Genomic DNA, 15,128 nt, shown 5'->3' on the forward strand with positions numbered 1-15,128 from the left:
CAACAACAACAACAACAATTCATTGTTCTCTTGTTTTTCTTGCCCCACTGTCTCTAAGATAATCTTTTTAATATATTCTTCTTTATTATTTCTCTTTATTATTTCACTTCCTTTTTAAAGCCATTGCCCTTCCCCCAAAAAACACACACACACAAAAAAAAATTTTTTTTGGAAAAAAATGTTTTACTAGCCTAAGAGGCTCTTTATATGTGCGGACCTTTCCTCCTTTGTTTTCTCAAAAAGGCCCATTCGACCTGCATGGTCCTGCTCCAATCTGACTTCCTCTGTGGGGCCTGATCTGGACCCATCAAGTTGCAACCCATAATGATCGGCTTCCAGTTCTGTGTCCCCCCCTTTGAAAGAGAGCTCCATAGCAGCAAGGTCTCTATCACAAGAGTGGCCAGTGAATAAACTAATATTTACCTTGCATTTTCCCGGGTTCCTTTTCATTTTTCTTTTTTAATGATCATTCCTATAAGTCTATGAGACAAGTAGGACAATTATTATGTGATCTCCACTTTATACATGAGAAGTGGAGGTTCTGGCAGCTAGGTGGCCAGTCCATAGTTGCCTGAGTGAGAGAAGGGGGAAGTAAACTCAGACTGAGCTCTTTGGATTGTAATTCCAATACTCCCTTTCACGTCTTTATATTGCATCCTTTTAAAAAAAAAAAATAAAAAGTTTTTCTTAATTGATTTTTAGAGAGAGGGGAAGGGAGATGGATAGAAAGATAGAAACATCAGTGAGAGAGGAACATCATCAATTGGCTGCCTCCTGCACACCCGCTACCATTCCCTACTGGATTCGAGCCCCTATCCCAGGCATGTGCCCTCTCTGGGAATCAAACCATGACCTCCTGGATCATGAGTCAACATTCAACCACTGAGCCACACCTGCCAAGCTACATTGCATCCTTTTGATAGAAACTAAACCCTGGTAGCAAAAGGATAAGATCTCAAGGAAAACAGGAGACATAAAGCCAAGGAAGATTGCGGGGAGGTGGCCCCACACAGAGAAACCACAGCTGCAGAATTACTAGGACTCAGGTAAAGCCATTGGGCATAATGAGAACGCTGGGCACACTGTTGACTGACTTTTAGATTTAAGGAAGATGCTCTTTGATTAAAATCAGGTGGATGGGAATGGGGATAAAAAACAAAAACGCCAGATTCCACTTAAAATCTGGTCTCAGGCACCACCTCACAGAGCCATTCCTTTCAGCAGCCCTCGCTCTAAGTGGCGATGGATAATTTCATAAAAGTCTGGAACAGCTGCTCAGAGTCCTTTTTAAAGCTGAAAGTAAAACAAACAAGCGTGAAGTTTTACAGAGCCGAGAATAAGCACCAGAGAGAATGAGAGCAGCGGAAATAGTTACTGGGATGGAGACAGAGATCACAATGTACTTTGTTTCAAACCCCACAAGCGTTGTCACCTCACCCACTTGCAGGTCCTGCGGGCAGTCTGAGCTCCGCTGAGGAGGGTAGCGGGGAGACGCCAGGATGGGAGGCCTCAGAGCTATTTCCGTCTTAAGGCCAACATCCACGGAGTCCTTGAGTTCCGTCATTGAAACTGTCTGGACTTTAGGCCCCTTATGCCAAATGCGGTTTCCAGAAAAAGGATCCGTCGCATATTTGGAAGCCATCAGCCAAAAGTCGTCTCGTCACTTTTGTGCCTGAGATCTTTTAATTTGTGTAGAGTATATTATTGTGCTTAATTATGGGCTTTGAGGAGATGGCATAGAGCAGCGGAAAAAGCAGGAGTTCGGAGTCAGAGTCCTGGGGCTGAATCATGGCTCTGCCCTCACCAGTTGTGGGGCACTAGCTGGCGGGCCTCAGTCTCCTTGTACATGGCTGACAATTACCTCGTAATATTGCCTATGTTCTAGGGCAGCTGTTAGGATTAGATTTTTAATGCATATCAAGAATTTGACATTGTTCTTCTACTCAGATATTTAATAATCAGTAGTTAGTATTAATAAAGTGACGTTTAATCACAATAACTTTGGGCAAATGAGATTTCATTTTTATTTCAGAAGTAGTATATTCACAGTGGTATGTTTATACATATATACACATATATTTTTTCCCTTTTCTTATAAATACTACTGCTTATATTAAGTTTCTGTTTCCTGGTGGAACTTGCTGTGATTCGAAGATACCTCCCTAAGCTCACCTTTCTCAGAAATTTTTAGGTGGAGTCTTACTGGTACCTTATGGATACCAAGTTTCATCACCTTAAGAATTTGTTCTTTATAAATACTTTTAGTTTATTTCGTAATCATCTATGCCACGATTGATTCTACTTTTGTTAGGGAAGGAATGGTCCAGAAAATGGGTAAGATCAGAAGCCTTTTTCTCCATCACTCAGTCACTCATTGCCTATGACTTGACTCTTCATCTCAAGAATGTGGATAATATCAGACCTATGTACCTTACAAAGGTTTCGTTTGTTTTTTGCTGGAAAAAAAAAAAGTCAGATAAGGCCAGGAGTAGGAAAGGATTTTATAAATTAAACAAAATATGTAAATTCAATGTATGACAATTTTTGCCTAGACCTTTCTGCAACATACAGGAATGTTCTTTGTGCTGTGGCCACCTGCTTAATGCTGTTGACTGGCTGGTGTTTGATGCCTGGGTCACCTTGAGGTGACTTAGAGCCTCTTTTCGCCACCGGATGTCAGGAGATTGGGCAACTTTCTTGAGTAATTGTCTCCTCTGACTCATGTTCCTTGCAGTCCCCATAATAACCTGTGCACTACTCAGGGTGAGCAAGGAATTTCCTCTCCGAGTTGCTTAAGGAATAGCCCCAAATTTTAGCTTAGTCTTTTTTTATACCTCTTCCGGTACTACCTACCTGAGTAGCCACAGAACAAATCTGTGCTGCTCTGAATTCAGGTTTGCTTAAATGTATTTTGAGCATATAATCTGGGAAGAGCACAGAATCTCCACCTCTCTAGTCGGAGTATGTTCAAGAATATTCATGTCTCCTTAGAGGCCTACTGGGGATGGAAGAACATAGTGAATATAGAGAGTGAGTGCCAACAAGTGGTCAAGAGATACCTTTTAAGTGTATGTGACTAACTTTCTGTTTCTGGTTTCTCCCCTTTTTACCCCTTCTTTTCCTTTACTATATTCTTTTTTAATAAGTAGACCCATCATGGAATTCCCACACATAAGTCATTAGCTTCATTAGAAGTACTCAGAATCAACAGCCATAGACATGTGGTCCAAGTCACAGATTCTCATTCCTTGCTGTGTATTATAATTACCTGGAGAGCTAAAGGAAACTGATGCTCGCACCTCCATTGAATTAATATCTCGGGGAGGGGGTGGGGAGGTAGGCCCTAGGCCTGGTAATTTTATGGTTATTTTTTTCCCCTTGTTTTTCCTTTCTTTTTTTCTGGATCTGGTAATTTAAAAATGTTTCCAAAATGATTTGAATGTTCAACTAGCTTACACTGGTTGAAGATAGTTGGGAAGCAAAGATATGACCAAACTCTTCTAAAAATAAAATGAAAAAAAGAGTTATGGCTCAAAGAGCTGCAATCACATTGTTTGGCTATGCTTGCTTGTATTCTACCAATTAAATAGCAAGTATTTTTTGATGACCACAGAAAGAGGGGTTGCTGATGCCCAGGCAAAGCTTCTAGGTGAGTTTCAAAGATAAGATGAATGACAATGAAACACTATTAGTGCTAGTATTGTTGGGGAGCATACTCTGAGCTATAAGCTACACTCAACACTTTTACATACGTCGCATCATTTAGTCTTCTCAATAATAACTCTATGAGGCATTATTATTCCCAGTTTACAAATAAAGACATAGGGGCATCAAGTGATTGCTTAAGTAGCTCAAGATCTGACCACTAGTTAGAGGTAGAGCCAAGAGATTTGATTCCAGGCAGCTGGACTACAGTCTTCCTTTTGATCATCATATGATACCTCCTCTCTATAATAATAGATAAGATGAAAATACAAAAACTTCCTAGAGAATTGGTTCTCAATCTTGGCTGCATACTAGAATCACTGAGAGAGCTTTGTAAAAAGTTATCTGCTCAGATCACACCTTAGACCAATTTAATCCACATCTCTCAAGAATGGGACCCAGACATCAATATTTTTCAAAGTGCCATAGGTGAATCCAGTGTAAAGACAAGATTAAAAACTGCTGGATTAAAGCAAAGCAAACACTACAGGTGAGAGTTATCAGGGAAAGCTTTATGGGTAATTAGAGGCCCAGTGCATGAATTCGTGCACCAGTGGGGTCCCTTGGCCTAGCCTGCGGGATTGGGCTGAAACCGGCTCTCCAACATCCCCTTAGGGGTCCCAGATTGTGAGAGGGTGCAGGCCAGGCTGAGGGACTCCACTGGTGTACAATTGGGGCCAGGGAGGGACATGGGAGGTTGGCCAGCTGGGAAGGACTGCGGGAGGGCTCCAGGGTATGTCCGGCCCATCTTGCTCAGCCCTGATCAGCCAGACCCCAGCAGCAAGCTAACCTACCGGTTGGAGCGTCTGGCCCCTGGTGGTCAGTGCACGTCATAGCAAGCTGTTGAGTGGCCTTAGCATATTATTAGCATATTACGCTTTGATTGGTTTAACGGCCAACCAGTGGACTGGACACTTAGCATATTAGCCTTTTATTATATAATGCTATGTTACCTGAACTTGACATGAGATAGAATATTGCCCTCCCTCCACCAAAGATGTTCACATCCTATTTTCTGGGACCTCAGAATATGTTGCTTTATATATCAAAGGGGAAGTAGGTGTTCAGATGGAATTAAGGTTGTTAGTCAGCTGATATTAAAATGGGAATTAGCTTGGATTATCCAGGTGGACCCATGTGACCTTACCGGTGGAAGAAGGAAGCTGAAGAAGGAGAAACAGAAAGATGGCATCCTGAAAAGAATGTGGCCCAGTATCGTTGAAAATGGAGAATGCACTTAAGGACTGTAGGTGGCCTCTAGAAGCTGGAAAAGACAGGAAACAAGTTCTACCCCAGAGCATCCTAAAGGAGCACAGCTCTTGCCAACACCTTGGGGTTAGCTCAGCGAGACTCATTTCAGACTTCTGTCCTCCAGAACTATAAGAAACAAATTTGTATTGTTTAAATCACTATGCTGATTTGTTTCAGCAGCAATAGAAGGTTAACATAGTGCTTTAAAAAGGAAGGATTTGGAGAAATATGCAATAAAAGTGAAAAATACCCATTTAAACTGCAGGTTAGATTTTCTATTTATAATAATCTGTGTGCTGAGTACCTTACATCTCTGCCCTATGCAATGCCTCTACCATGTAGGCATCCACAGCTTGAAGTTGAGCCAGGATTCAAACTTAAGCCTTCTGAACTCTGGATTAAGTGCTCATTCCAGTCACCATTCTGGATGCTTTTCCTCAAGTCCATTTGGAGCTCTGGTGATTTTTCTATTCTTCCTTGAGCAAAAGACAAGGATGTCTCAGGGGACCTCCTGGTAGAATGAAAAAGGATTTTCATACATGCTTCTTAGAGGAACAAATTACTGCTAATTACTTGGCTGTTTAAAGAAGATTGATCTAATAGTTGCATGGAAGAAGGATTGAAGTAAATGGAGCTGGGAGCAGGCAGATCAGTCAAGAAGTTGGACCAACAACTTAGGCTCCTAAGGGCTTGGATTCTCAAGGGCAGTGTCAGTGGTGGTAGTGGAGGTGAAGAGGAGAGGATGAATCCAGGAAACCTGGCGAAGAAAATCAACCTAGGGGAAGCCATCCTACTTGAGGAGGAAACACAGAGTCAAAGACAACTGCAGATTTTCAAGTGTGGCAGGCTTAAAAGGGGGTCAGTGAATGTCCCTGACTGAATTGAGAATGCTAAAAAAGGGGAACAAATTTAGGGAGTGGGATGGATAGAGTGGTGGCCTGTAATAAAGAACTTGATTGGTCTTTGTTCCACTCTAAATCCTTGAACTATCCCTAGTGAAATGACTTATGGTAGCCCTCTAGATAATTTTAGCCTGGAGGTTGGTCATGGGAAAGACCTACCATGTTGACTGAAGTGTTGGGAGTTTGAGCTATCTTAACTTCTTGGGTGTGGAAGAGGGCTGTAAATTGAGTTCAATAAGTCAAGCTCATGTAATGAAAACCCAATAAAAACTCTGAACAGTGCAGCTTCCTGGTTGGTAAACACATTATTGAAGTGCTGGGAGGGTGATGCATATGATTCCACATGGAAAGGGCATGGAAGCTCTGTATTCAGTACCCTGCCAGTTCTTGCCCCTAGAAGTATCCTATCTAATAAAAGAGTAATATGCAAATTCACCATCACTCCGCTATACCCATAAGCCATGCCCACAAGCCACACCCAACAGCCAATCAGGAGTGAATATGCAAATAAACCCAACCAAGATGCCTACAGCCACAGAGAGCAGGAGGGAGGCTTGGGTTTCCCAGGCAAAGGAGGAAGCCAAGCTTTCCGCCTGCCCTTGCCAGCCTAGGCCTCCACTCAAGGCTACAAAGTTTCAATTATAGAAGGTAAACAAATCCAAACAGAATTGGTGGCAGCCACGGAGCTGGAAAGAGCTGGAGGCTAGGGTTTCCCCCAGCAATGGAAGAAGCCAAGCTTTCTGCACACCCTGGCCTGCCCAGGCCTCCGCTTAAGGCTACAAAGTTTCAATTATAGAAGATAAATAAACCCCAGATACCAGGGCCTCCGCTTGGGTTGCCAGGGGGCATTGTCGGCCTGCAAACCACCACAGGCCCCTTGGCCAGGCCGCCCCACGCCCCAAGGGAACCCCCACCCTGATCTGAGACATCCTTCAGGGCAAACCAGCTGGCCCTCACTCATGCACCAGGCCTCTATCCTATCTAATAAAAGAGTAATACGCAAATTGACAATCACTCCAACACACAAGATTGCTGCCCCCATGTGGTCAAAGATCCTCCCCCCATGTGGACACAAGATGGCCACCACAAGATGGTCAGCAGGGAAAGGCAGTTGGGAGGGACCAGGCCAGCAGAGGAGGGAAGTTGGGGGTGACCGGGCCTGCAGTGGAGAGCAGTTGGGGGGACCAGACCTGCAGTGGAGGGCAGTTAGGAGTGACCAGGCCTGCAGGGGACAGCAGTTAGGGGTGACCAGGGCTGCAGGGGACAGCAGTTAGGGGCAAATAGGCTGGCAGGGGAGCAGTTAGGCATCAATCAGGCTGGCAGGGGAGTGGTTAGAGGGTGATCAGGCTGGCAGGCAGAAGCAGTTAGGGGCAATCAGGAAGGCAGGCAGGCGAGCAGTTGAGAGCCAGCCATCCTGGATTGTGAGAGGGATGTCCAACTACCCGTTTAGTCCAGTGGTATCAGGCCCAAACAGGCAGTTGGACATCCCTCAAGGGGTCCCAGATTGGAGAGGGTACAGGCTGGGCTGAGGGACAAACCCCCTTCCCCCACTAGTGCACGAATTTCATGCACTGGGCCTCTAGTCCTTTATAATAATCAGTAAATCATAAGTATAGCACTTTCCTGAGTTCTAAGAATCATTCTAGAAAATTATCAAACCTGAGGATGTTGTGAGAACCCCTTTTTTTATAGCCCTTCTATCAGAGTATGGGTGGCCTGGGGACCCATGAAACTTACGGTTGACAGCTGGCCTCCGAAGAGGGCAGTCTTGTGGAGGGAGGACTTTGTTCTTCTCTTATGAGGCTGTGCTAATTCTGGCTAGTGAGAATGAGAATTGAATTTCTGTTCATCCACTGATGAACACAATAGGTGGACACTAATGTGACATAAATATCTGTGGGCAAGACTCAGAACCTTGTGAGTTTCCCCTCAACACAAGAGCGAAAAGAAAATGCAGAGAATCTGACATACAACTTTAAAATGCCCAATTCTTGATTCTTAATTGATCGCCCGCTGGCCTTCCCAGTGTCTTCGGGCCACTGTGATTGAATGAAATATCAGGGGTTTTAAAGACAAAATGGGGCTCAAATTCTGTCTCTGTTAGTTGCTAGGAAATCATGGGCATGTAACCTGTTCTCTTTTGTCCATAGCCCATTATCTTTAAAATGAGAATATTAAGGCCCAATTCGTAAAGCTGTTAAGAGGATGAACATTAAAAAGGTAAGATCCTGGCACATGACAGATGCTCAATGAATGTTATTTTCTGGTGTCCTTTAAGATTAAGTCCACTTGGAATGGTTCTTTCCGAGAGAGATTTTCTTTTATCCTGATTCATCAAAAGGAAGTCAGCAGGATTGGTGTGGCTTCACTGAAGACTCCACAAACTCTCTGACTTTGGGGGGATATGCTGACGCAGCCTCTCAAACATTAGAGAGTTTTGTCTTACAGAGGGTCTGAGTGTAATTGAACCTTCGGGATCTCCACTACGTATGTGATGGGAGACGCTTCCTACCTTGCCTGCAACTGCTTGGAGCCCCATTGGTCACAAACCATCCAAGCGGCAGGTGCCCTGTGTCCAGACTCCACTCAGCACTATTGTCACAGGCACACAGTAAGCTTCAGTGACTTTTCCGGGGAGTCCCAGCAAGTCCGGGGCCCCAACTGGAAGCCAGGCCTGCGGATCCCTCCTTGTTTCTTTCATTGCCTCATCCAGACTTGCCTCTCTTCCATTTTGTGCTGAAGTGGTCACTGCTCTGAACCCATTAACCAGCACAGTTTTCTGGAGGGATGCCCCTTTGTCATTTTCCCCAAACCAATCACACAAATGGCTGAGAACAGCCCTTGTGTGAATTTCTCTCTTGTGAAGGAACAGTGTAAAAAAAAACAACAAAAAACAACAACACGTTTACTAAGCCAAGTTCTGTGATAGAAACATGAAGTACCCAAAGCGGCTTCTGAGGTTTTGTTCTTTTGATTACGCAGACAGGCAGGCTGAGCTCCAAAGCACTCACACTATTTAGGAGAAGAAGCAGGATTAGAAATCAGGTGGGTCTTACTCCAAAGCCTTTAACGAAGGTTTATTGACCCACGTGGGCCTGCTTCTGAGAAAGCCAGCTACTTATTTCTAGGTGGAAACTGCTCTTATTTTCTTTTTATTCCCAGAGTCCATCAATTTTTTTTTTTCTAGAAACTTTATTATGCTATTTTTTAAATGTGGCGTAGTCAACAAAGCCAGTTTTAAGTAATAAGGAAAAAAATATATGGTGCCAGGTATACCCAAGTGTGAGCCTGCTGGTTTTAATTTCTTTCTTCTACTCAGTTTCAACCTCAGAGTTTGGGTTTAAACAGAAATTTATTCTGGAGGCTTTGGCAGAGCTTGTTTCTTTTGCCACCTCCTCTTAGCAGGCGTATCCTGGATGCTCTCCTCGCCACTGGTGTTTAATGGAAGGGTAAAAGCAGATCCTTGAGAGTGGCACAGCCTCCTGGCTGGAGGGAAACATCTGCTCCAGACCCAACAGAAAGCAGATGCAGTTTTCCATACAAAACCATTACTCTTGGCTTCCGCCAGTGGATTTCTGTTTTCCAGAACTGTGACTTTTTCTCTCTTGATCTTGCTGTTATCCTACTTCAGGAGTGATATTTGGCAGCTCAAGGTTAAACCCAAATGTGTAATCAGGACAGATCATTGTAGGATGAATAACTTGGGATATCTGGGACTATATCAGGCAAATATTGCACCCATTTCAAGCAGCAGATGATAAGAGACCCCAACAAAAGAATGGGGGATGTCAGGGGAAGTCAATTGCTATGGCTGTTAAGATTTAGTAAATGGTCATGAGATAATAAGTTGATCAGGGAGAGTCAGTTACTTGGTGTTTGGGGATTCAATGAGATGATGTTTATAATGCCCTAAGTAAGGCTGTGTGTCTAGCAAGTTCTCAATAAACGGCATTTACTCTGAGTACCAGGGTCAATGTATAAACAGTGACAAATCTGAGGATCAATTAGTAACTTCCCGGCTTTGGCTTTATGGAACATGGTTTTCTAAGAACTCAAATGGATCTAGAATCTGGGGCTAACAGGAAAACGTATAATAAATGATATTGATTATTCTTATTGCTGTTGCTATTATTACCATGAGTATTAGCATCAAGGGAAACACATAAACAGTCAGGCGATAACTGCAATGGTAGATATGCGCACATTGTGATTAAATCACCCCAAGAGGAGAAAGCTAGTTGTTCCCCTTCTTCATCAAGAGAATCACAAAGTTACACAAGAGTCTTAGTAAGACAGGAGCTCTGAGTTCTTCTACCAGCTGTGCAATTTAATTTCTCCTAGCCTCATTTGGATCCTCAAGGATTAGATACAATATTTCCCAAAATTGCCCAATAAGAACTCTAGCACCCTGCACACTCCCTACTGGGCATGTGCCCGCAACCAAGGTACATGCCCTTGTCTGAAATCGAACCTGGGACCCTTCAGTCTGCAGGCTGACGCTCTATCCACTGAGCCAAACCGGTTAGGGCTAAAACTATTTTTTAAATGCTTAAATCCAAGCTCATCACTCCCCAAGATGATTTAGGAATGGCTGGACCAAGGCAGGAGGGATGAACAGATGACCTCATGTTGTCTCTCAGAGACCTACGAGTCCACAAGAATGACACAGCTTTTATGCATGATCTTCCCAGTTTACCTCCTCTTGTCTGAAGTCAGTGAGTCATGAAAAACCAAAATTGCTATAGAAATGTCAGTTTGGAAGACGTCTTTGTTTTAGTTAGAAGAATATTTGTGGAAATATGACTTAAGCTTTTGTGTCTCTAAAGATGTGGTGGATTTCCCTGGGAAAAGACTCATGAAAACCCAAGGAAATGAAAGATTTGTGTTGTAGTAAATACTTGGAAAAAGACAGGAATCCTGATCCATTAGTCATAACCAAATAACCAGGGATCGTCCTCCTCCTCTGGTGACTCTTCTGGAAAGATTAATGGTTATTTAATGTGACTGTTCCTTTCCCCTCTGGGCTCCCACCTCCAGTCTGAGGGGTCTGTTTACCTCATGACTGACCCATTTTAATAGTCAGGTCTTCTGGGTTCATTGTCTCCAGCCTCCAATTCATTCTCTACTCTCCTGCCAGACTAATCTTCTTGAAATGTTGCTTTGCAAACATCAATACCTTTCTTAAAACCTCAATGGCTGCTATTGTGTTGATAGGTAAATAGAAAATTAAAGAGTCTCAGGTGGTTAAGGACCTCACAGTCATCACAGTGACCTCCTCAAATCCAAACATCTCTGTCTGGTATTCAAGGACCTCTTGTTTACGCCACATATTGGTCAGGACTCTTGTTTAGGAATGACAGAGACTGGCTTGGATGAGAAAGGGAAGTCAGTGGTTCCCAAAACCAAACAACAGGAAGAAAAGATGTGGCTGGAACCAGAGGCTTGAATATCAGCAGGACTCCTTGCCTCTCTCTTCCTCCTAGTTTGCTCTGCTAGCTCCCTTTCTCTGTGGCCTCTGGCAGCTTTCGCTTTACACTTCCATAGCTTTTCATTGGACAGGAAAACAATTCTAAGTAATTCCAATGCACAGATCCTAAGAAAGGTGTCTTATTGAATGACTTGGGATAGCGATGGTGAAGGATTGCAGTGAGCAGAAAGAGAGGCTATGGGGTGTGGTGGGAGAGCGCAGTTCCCTAAAAGAAGGAGCTGCTTACCAGACTAAAACGAAGAGTTCTGGGTAGACAAAGCAATTAGTCTTTCTACTGCAACTCACCGTCTGTTCATAATAAGTTTCTGTGAGCTTATTTTATATTACTCTTTGAATTTTTATATAAGCTGCATGAGTCTAGACAATGTTTTCGTAACAAGTAATGTACATTTTAGCCTCTCTGGCTTTCCAATTCAATTCCTTATGTCTAAAATATCCTGCCTATTTCTTTCTGGCTAGATGTGTCTACAAGACCCAGCTAAACTTACTGCTTCTTGGCTTGCCTGAGGCTTCAGATATGGTATTTGATGACTGTGCCATGTTTATACAATTCAGTTGGCACTAAGTATATATACCATATGGTATTAGCAATTACTCTTTCATGTGTGAATCATGTCTCCCCAACTAGATTATAACCAATTTCAAAACAGATGTATTTAAACTCAGTTATGGAGATTATTGTTGCAGGCTATTATTACTGTTAAAACCCCTGTTTTGTAGTTTCCTAGAATCGAGGAGTGAAAAATTTGGAAAACATTAGCAAGAAAGTCAAAGAATTGTAGTTGTATCCAATATCAGCAATCATAATTACACTAATTATAGCCACTGTTGTAAACTTTGAGCAAGGGAAGAGAGTAGTAAAAGTGTATCCTTCACCTTGAGTTTGGGCATCAGTTTAGGGAACATTTCCAAAGGTGCTAAGTGTTTAGAAAGGAGCTGCTTCCAGGGTTATCAACCTCTGCATTGGTAAGAGAGTGCAGAATTCTCTGTTCTTAGAACTCTCCCTTTCTCTCACAGCTCAAGGGAAGACCTAAAACTCAGAATCAAACAAGCATTGATCTAATACACATCCACCAGCCTAGAAACAAGCTATAGGAATTTGAAACCTATGAGCTCTGAGTATAACCATAGCAAAAACAACAACTAGTCCAATTACTAACTAAATTAGTGTAAAGCCTTCTATTACAATTCTAGCAGAAGGAAAGGCATGCCCATATCCAGGTATAAAAACTGTATACCTTAGTTTCTACTGGTTTACACAACATGTTTCCTTTAACCAAATATTAGGAGGTATACAAAAAGCAAGAAAAAGAAACATGCTTCCACGTGACAGCGTAATGATCAGAAATAATATTAAGATTTACCATAAATGGCAGTAATTAAGACAGTGTGGTATAGGTGAAAGGATCAATTTATAACTAAATGGAACAGAATAGAGTCCTGAAATATACCCACACAAATATAATCAACTGATTGTTGACAAAGATTCAAAGGCTATTAAATGGAGAAATCCTAGTCTTTCAACAAATCATATTGGAAAAACTGGATGACCATATATTTTTTAAAAAGGGACTTCAATACGTATCTCGTCTTTTTTTAAAATTAACTCAGTCATCTGATGTAAGAAGGGCTATCACCTATGTGATATTCTTCCCCCATAACATCAGTCTATTCATGAGAAACATCAGACAAACTGATTGGGGCATATTTTATAAAATAGATCATTATGGGGACTTTATACTGTTTTTTCAATGATCCTAAAATTATTTCAAAATTAAAAGTTTAAAAAGAGAAAAACTGACATGAATTTATGTATTATATCTCCCTTGGAAGAGAAGCTTGAAGTAGATCTAATCCAAAGGAGTAGCCAGGGAAGCCAAACAAATTAGCGATTGCATGATTTATACTTAATATCATTAACTTTTAAACTTTTCTCACACTTAACTGATGTGTGTAGGCCACTTCATTATCCATAAACTAGAGGCATGGTACACAAAACCTGTGCATGGGTAGGGTCCCTAGGCCTGGCTGATGATCAAGGCCAATCAGGTTCCCTGCCTCCCCGCCTCCTCCTTCCCTCGCCACCCACATGCTACCACCACGCTGGTCACCCACCATGTTCCGCATCACCCCCTGGTGGTCAGCGACATCATAGAGAGCGATCGAACTCCTGGTCTCCCGGTCAAACTCCTGAGGGGACACTTTGCATATTAGCCTTTTATATATATATAGATAGGAATTTTGGTGGGGAGACAGATGCTTCTGAAGGGAGAGTGCAGGCTGTTAGTTAATGCCTGTCCTGATAATACCTGCAACATGTAATCTCCACAATTTTTTTCCACTTCAAGTATTGCAAGGTCGGGACTCAGATTCTCCAGGTTTGAGCTTCTTGACTTCCCCTGTGCTTTTTATTTCCCTAGATTTATGAATTTGTGTAGTATCTACGTGGATCTGCTCTTCTGTCAAAGAGCCATAACTGATCTGATTTTACAAAGGCAAGGCTGCTCTGGCCACATTAAATTCTAAGTCATGGTAAAGCGAGAGAAAAGAACACAGACTGGGAAAGGATGGGAGACAGTGTACCCTGTTCACAATATCCCATTCTTGGGACCTGAAACTGATAAAGATATTACTGGACATGTCTTTATGCCAATGTAGGACAACCAGGATTTTTCTCCTGGGAATTTGGAATTTTGAACTAAAAAATACAGAAATTAAAGATAAGAAAATAGTATAGGAACTTTAGCCCACCATGGTGCCAGAGTTATCTTAATTCTGCCATTTGTGAGGCTTGGACACAACCTTATATAGTTTCCAGTGGCTGTTGTAGCAAATTACCACAAACTGGGTGGCTTAACACAACATAAATAAATTCTCTCCTAGTACTGGAGGCCGGAAGTCCAAAACCAAGATGTCCATAAGACTGTACTCCCTAGGAGGCCCCAGGGGAGGCTCTTTTTCTTGCCTCCCCTAGCTCTCTTGGCTCATGGCTTCATCACTCCCATCTCTGCCTCTGTCTTTACATCATCTTCTCTTCTGCCTGTCCCCTCTGTGTGTCTCTTGTAAAGACACTTGTCATTGGATTTAGGGCCCGTCTAAAATCCAGGATGCTATCATCATCTCAAAATACTTAATTTAATTACATCTACAAAGATCCTTTTTCTAAATAAGGTAACATTTACAGGTTCTGGGGATTATGAAGTGAACCGATTTGGGGAAGGGACACCATTCTACCCAATACACCACCCTTACAATTAATTTCTTCTTAAACTAGGTAGTGCCAGGTTCTAGAACTTGCAACCAAAATATCATATAGTTGGCCTCCATGCTAGTGTCAGCAGTTGTAAGTGGTTTTCGCCATCTGTATGCTAGGCTTGACTTCAGAAGTTCTCCAGTTTTTTGTTTGTTTGTGTTTTTTATCTATAAGAGACTCACTTTATTTTTTTTAAATTAATTATTATTGAAAGTATTACTTATGTCCCCTTTTTCCCCCCCATTGACTCCCTCCAGCCAGCCCCCGCCCTGCCCCAGGCCTTCCGCACCCTATTGTCTATGTCCATGGGCTATGCATATATACATTCAAGGTCTTTGGTTGATTACCTCCCACCCACCCACCCTCCCCCATCTTCCCTCTGAGATTCCACACTCTGATCCATACTTCCATGAAAGTTCTCCAGTTTTAATGTAAGAAGTGTTTTGGGAATTGGTTACAAATGCAGGTTTCTGCCCTTCTCCCCCAAATTTGCCAATAAACTGATCCAGAAATCTGCATTTTTAACAAT

The sequence above is a fragment of the Eptesicus fuscus genome, chromosome 19 (genome assembly GCF_027574615.1).
Source record: "Eptesicus fuscus isolate TK198812 chromosome 19, DD_ASM_mEF_20220401, whole genome shotgun sequence".
Lineage (NCBI taxonomy): Eukaryota > Metazoa > Chordata > Mammalia > Chiroptera > Vespertilionidae > Eptesicus > Eptesicus fuscus.